Here is a 6718-nt window from a genome sequence, read left to right as displayed (position 1 = left end):
ATTTCCGATCAACTAATCCTTCTTTACTGCATCCCTCACTCCCACACATTGAAGAATTTACACGGAAATTGCGCCGCTATGGAATACTATGTGTTCTAAGACATTTCTTTCTAAATCGAGTAACGTTTCTATGGAAACGAGAGGATTTTCTTTTGGGATACGACAATCACATTTTCGATCCACCAATCCTTCTTTACTGCATCCCTCACTCCCACACATTGTCGAATTCACACGGAAATTGCGTCGCTATGAAATACTATGGGTTCTATGACTTCTCCTTCTAAATCGAGTAACGTTTCTATGGAAACGACAGGATTTTCTTTTGCGATACGAGTATCTCCTTCTCGATGCACTATTCCTTCTTTATTGCATCCCTAGCTCCCTCACATTGACGAATTAACACAGAAATTGAGTCGCTATCAAATACTATGGGTTCTATGACTTCTCCTTCTAAATCGAGTAACGTTTCTATGGAAACGACAGGATTTTCTTTTGGGATACGACAATCACATTTCCGATCCACTAATCCTTCTTTACTGCATCCCTTACTAACACACATTGACCAATTCACACGGAAATTGCGTCGCTATGAAATACTATGTGTTCTAAGACATTTCCTTCTAAATCGAGTAACGTTGCTATGGAAACGACAGGATTTTCTTTTGGGATACGACTATCACATTTCCGATCCAATAATCCCACTTTACTGCATCCCTCACTCCCACACATTGACGAATTCACACGGAAATTGCTTCGCTATGAAATACTATGTGTTGTAAGACATTTCCTTCTAAATCGAGTAACGTTTCTATGGAAACGACAGGATTTTCTTTTGGGATACGACAATCACATTTCCGATCCACTAATCCTTCTTTACTGCATCCCTCACTCCCACACATTGACGAATTCACACGGAAATTGCGTCGCTATGAAATACTATGGGTTCTAAGACATTTCCTTCTAAATCGAGTAACGTTTCTATGGAAACGACAGGATTTTCTTTTGGGATACGACAATCTCATTCCCGATCCACTAATCCTTCTTTACTGCATCCCTCAATCCCACACATTGACGAATTCACACGGAAATTGCGTCGCTATGAAATACCATGTGTTCTACGACATTTCCTTCTAAATCGAGTAACGTTTCTATGGAAACGACAGGATTTTCTTTTGGGATACGACAATCACATTTCCGATGCACTAATCCTTCTTTACTGCATCCCTCACTCCCACTCATTGACGAATTCACACGGAAATTGCGTCGCTATGAAATACTATGGGTTCTATCACTTCTCCTCTTAAATCGAGTAACGTTTCTATGGAAACGACAGGATTTTCTTTTGGGATAAGACAATCTCATTTCCGATCCACTAATCCTTCTTTACTGCATCCCTCACTCCCACTCATTGACGAATTCACACGGAAATTGCGTCGCTATGAAATACTATGTGTTCTAAGACATTTCCTTCTAAATCGAGTAACGTTTCTATGGAATAGACAGGATTTTCTTTTGGGATACGACAATCTCATTTCCGATCCACTAATCCTTCTTTACTGCATCCCTCACTCCCACACATGGACGAATTAACACAGAAATTGCGTCGTTATGTAATACTATGTGTTGTATGGCTTCTCCTTCTAAATCGAGTAACGTTTCTATGGAAACGACAGGATTTTCTTTTTGGATACGACAATCTCATTTCCGATCCACTAATCTTTCTTTACTGCATCCCTCACTCCCACTCATTGACGAATTCACACGGAAATTGCGTCGCTATGAAATACTATGTGTTCTAAGACATTTCCTTCTAAGTCGAGTAACGTTTCTATGGAAAAGACAGTATTTTCTTTTGGGATACGACAATCACATTTCCGATCCACTAATCCTTCTTTACTGCATCCCTCACTCCCACACATTGACGAATTCACACGGCAATTGCGTCGCTATGAAATACTATGTGTTCTAAGACATTTCCTTCTAAATCGAGTAACGTTTCTATGGAAACGACAGGATTTTCTTTTGCGATACGAGTATCTCCTTCTCGATGCACTATTCCTTCTTTATTGCATCCCTAGCTCCCTCACATTGACGAATTAACACAGAAATTGAGTCGCTATCAAATACTATGGGTTCTATGACTTCTCCTTCTAAATCGAGTAACGTTTCTATGGAAACGACAGGATTCTCTTTTGGGATACGACAATCACATTTCCGATCCACTAATCCTTCTTTACTGCATCCCTTACTAACACACATTGACCAATTCACACGGAAATTGCGTCGCTATGAAATACTATGTGTTCTAAGACATTTCCTTCTAAATCGAGTAACGTTGCTATGGAAACGACAGGATTTTCTTTTGGGATACGACTATCACATTTCCGATCCAATAATCCCACTTTACTGCATCCCTCACTCCCACACATTGACGAATTCACACGGAAATTGCTTCGCTATGAAATACTATGTGTTGTAAGACATTTCCTTCTAAATCGAGTAACGTTTCTATGGAAACGACAGGATTTTCTTTTGGGATACGACAATCACATTTCCGATCCACTAATCCTTCTTTACTGCATCCCTCACTCCCACACATTGACGAATTCACACGGAAATTGCGTCGCTATGAAATACTATGGGTTCTAAGACATTTCCTTCTAAATCGAGTAACGTTTCTATGGAAACGACAGGATTTTCTTTTGGGATACGACAATCTCATTCCCGATCCACTAATCCTTCTTTACTGCATCCCTCAATCCCACACATTGACGAATTCACACGGAAATTGCGTCGCTATGAAATACGATGTGTTCTACGACATTTCCTTCTAAATCGAGTAACGTTTCTATGGAAACGACAGGATTTTCTTTTGGGATACGACAATCACATTTCCGATGCACTAATCCTTCTTTACTGCATCCCTCACTCCCACTCATTGACGAATTCACACGGAAATTGCGTCGCTATGAAATACTATGGGTTCTATCACTTCTCCTCTTAAATCGAGTAACGTTTCTATGGAAACGACAGGAATTTCTTTTGGGATAAGACAATCTCATTTCCGATCCACTAATCCTTCTTTACTGCATCCCTCACTCCCACTCATTGACGAATTCACACGGAAATTGCGTCGCTATGAAATACTATGTGTTCTAAGACATTTCCTTCTAAATCGAGTAACGTTTCTATGGAATAGACAGGATTTTCTTTTGGGATACGACAATCTCATTTCCGATCCACTAATCCTTCTTTACTGCATCCCTCACTCCCACACATGGACGAATTAACACAGAAATTGCGTCGTTATGTAATCCTATGTGTTGTATGGCTTCTCCTTCTAAATCGAGTAACGTTTCTATGGAAACGACAGGATTTTCTTTTTGGATACGACAATCTCATTTCCGATCCACTAATCTTTCTTTACTGCATCCCTCACTCCAACTCATTGACGAATTCACACGGAAATTGCGTCGCTATGAAATACTATGTGTTCTAAGACATTTCCTTCTAAGTCGAGTAACGTTTCTATGGAAAAGACAGTATTTTCTTTTGGGATACGACAATCACATTTCCGATCCACTAATCCTTCTTTACTGCATCCCTCACTCCCACACATTGACGAATTCACACGGCAATTGCGTCGCTATGAAATACTATGTGTTCTAAGACATTTCCTTCTAAATCGAGTAACGTTTCTATGGAAACGACAGGATTTTCTTTTGGGATACGACAATCACATTTCCGATCAACTAATCCTTCTTTACTGCATCCCTCACTCCCACACATTGACGAATTTACACGGAAATTGCGCCGCTATGGAATACTATGTGTTCTAAGACATTTCTTTCTAAATCGAGTAACGTTTCTATGGAAACGACAGGATTTTCTTTTCGGATACGACAATCACATTTCCGATACACTAATCCTTCTTTACTGCATCCCTCACTCCCACACATTGACGAATTCACACGGAAATTGCGTCGCTATTAAATACTATGTGTTCTAAGACATTTCCTTCTCAATCGAGTAACGTTTCTATGGAAACGACAGGATTTTCTTTTGGGATACGACAATCACATTTCCGATCCACTAATCCTTCTTTACTGCTTACCTCAATCCCACACATTGACGAATTCACACGGAAATTGCGTCGCTATTAAATACTACGTGTTCAAAGACATTTCCTTCTTAATCGAGTAACGTTTCTATGGAAACGACAGGATTTTCTTTTGGGATACGACAGTCACATTTCCGATCCACTAATCCTTCTTTACTGCATCCCTTACTCCCACACATTGACGAATTCACACGGAAATTGCGTCGCTATGAAATACTATGTGTTCTAAGACATTTCCTTCTAAATCGAGTAACGTTTCTATGGAAACGAAAGGATTTTCTTTTGGGATACGACAATCACATTTCCGATCCACTAATCCTTCTTTACTGCATCCCTCACTCGCACACATTGACGAATTCACACGGAAATTGCGTCGCTATGAAATCCTATGTGTTGTAAGACATTTCCTTCTCAATCGAGTAACGTTTCTATGGAAACAACAGGATCTTCTTTTGGGATACGACAATCACATTTCCGATCCACTAATCCTTCTTTACTGCATCCCTCACTCCCACACATTGACGAATTCACACGGAAATTGCGTCGCTATGAAATACTATGGGTTCTAAGACATTTCTTTCTAAATCGAGTAACGTTTCTATGGAAACGACAGGATTTTCTTTTGGGATACGACAATCACATTTTCGATCCACTAATCCTTTTTTACTGCATCCCTCACTCCCACACATTGACGAATTCACACGGAAATTGCGTCGCTATGAAATACTATGTGTTCTAAGACATTTCCTTCTCAATCGAGTAACGTTTCTATGGAAACGACAGGATTTTCTTTTGGGATACGACAATCACATTTCCGATCCACTAATCCTTCTTTACTGCATCCCTCACTCCCACACATTGACGAATTCACACGGAAATTGCGTCGCTATGAAATACTATGTGTTCTAAGACATTTCCTTCTCAATCGAGTAACGTTTCTATGGAAACGACAGGATTTTCTTTTGGGATACGACAATCACATTTGCGATCCACTAATCCTTCTTTACTGCATCCCTCACTCCCACACATTGACGAATTCACACGGAAATTGCGTCGCTATGAAATACTATGTGTTCTAAGACATTTCCTTCTAAATCGAGTAACGTTTCTCTGGAAACGACAGGACTTTCTTTTGGGATACGACAATCACATTTCCGATCCACTAACCCTTCTTTACTGCATCCCTCACTCCCACACATTGACGAATTCACACGGAAATTGCGTCGCTATGAAATACTATGCGTTCTAAGACATTTCTTTCTAAATCGAGTAACGTTTCTATGGAAACGACAGGATTTTCTTTTGGGATACGACAATCACATTTTCGATCCACTAATCCTTCTTTACTGCATCCCTCACTCCCACACATTGACGAATTCACACGGAAATTGCGTCGCTATGAAATACTATGGGTTCTATGACTTCTCCTTCTAAATCGGGTAACGTTTCTATGGAAACGACAGGATTTTCCTTTGCGATACGACTATCTCCTTCTCGATGCTATGAAATACTATGTGTTCTAAGACATTTCCTTCTAAATCGAGTAACGTTTCTATGGAAACGACAGGATTTTCTTTTGGGATACGACAATCACATTTCCGACCCACTAATCCTTCTTTAGTGCATCCCTCACTCCCACACATTGACGAATTCACACGGAAATTGCGTCGCTATGAAATACTATGTGTTCTAAGACATTTCCTTCTCAATCGAGTAACGTTTCTATGGAAACGACGGGATTTTCTTTTGGGATACGACAATCACATTTCGGTTCCACTAATCGTTCTTTACTGCATCCCTCACTCGCACACATTGACGAAATCACACTGAAATTGCGTCGCTATGAAATACTATGTGTTCTAAGACATTTCCTTCTAAATCGAGTAACGTTACTATGGATACGACAGGATTTTCTTTTGGGATACGACAATCACATTTGCGATCCACTAATCCTTCTTTACTGCATCCCTCACTCCCACACATTGACGAATTGACACGGAAATTGCGTCGCTATGAAATACTATGTGTTCTAAGACATTTCCTTCTAAATCGAGTAACGTTTCTCTGGAAACGACAGGATTTTCTTTTGGGATACGACAATCACATTTCCGATCCACTAATCCTTCTTTACTGAATCCCTCACTCCCACACATTGACGAATTCACACGGAAATTGCGTCGCTATGAAATACTATGGGTTCTAAGACATTTCTTTCTAAATCGAGTAACGTTTCTATGGAAACGACAGGATTTTCATTTGGGATACGACAATCACATTTTCGATCCACTAATCCTTCTTTACTGTATCCCTCACTCCCACACATTGACGAAATCACACGGAAATTGCGTCGCTATGAAATACTATGGGTTCTATGACTTCTCCTTCTAAATCGAGTAACGTTTCTGTGGAAACGACAGGATTTTCTTTTGCGATACGAGTATCTCCTTCTCGATGCTATGAAATATTATGTGTTCTAAGACATTTCCTTCTAAATCGAGTAACGTTTCTATGGAAACGACAGGATTTTCTTTTGGGATACGACAATCACATTTCCGATTCACTAATCCTTCATTTTTGCATCCCTCACTCCAACACATT

This window comes from Schistocerca serialis, chromosome 9 (assembly GCF_023864345.2).
Source record: "Schistocerca serialis cubense isolate TAMUIC-IGC-003099 chromosome 9, iqSchSeri2.2, whole genome shotgun sequence".
Classification (NCBI taxonomy): domain Eukaryota; kingdom Metazoa; phylum Arthropoda; class Insecta; order Orthoptera; family Acrididae; genus Schistocerca; species Schistocerca serialis.
This window is presented reverse-complemented; position numbering follows the sequence as displayed.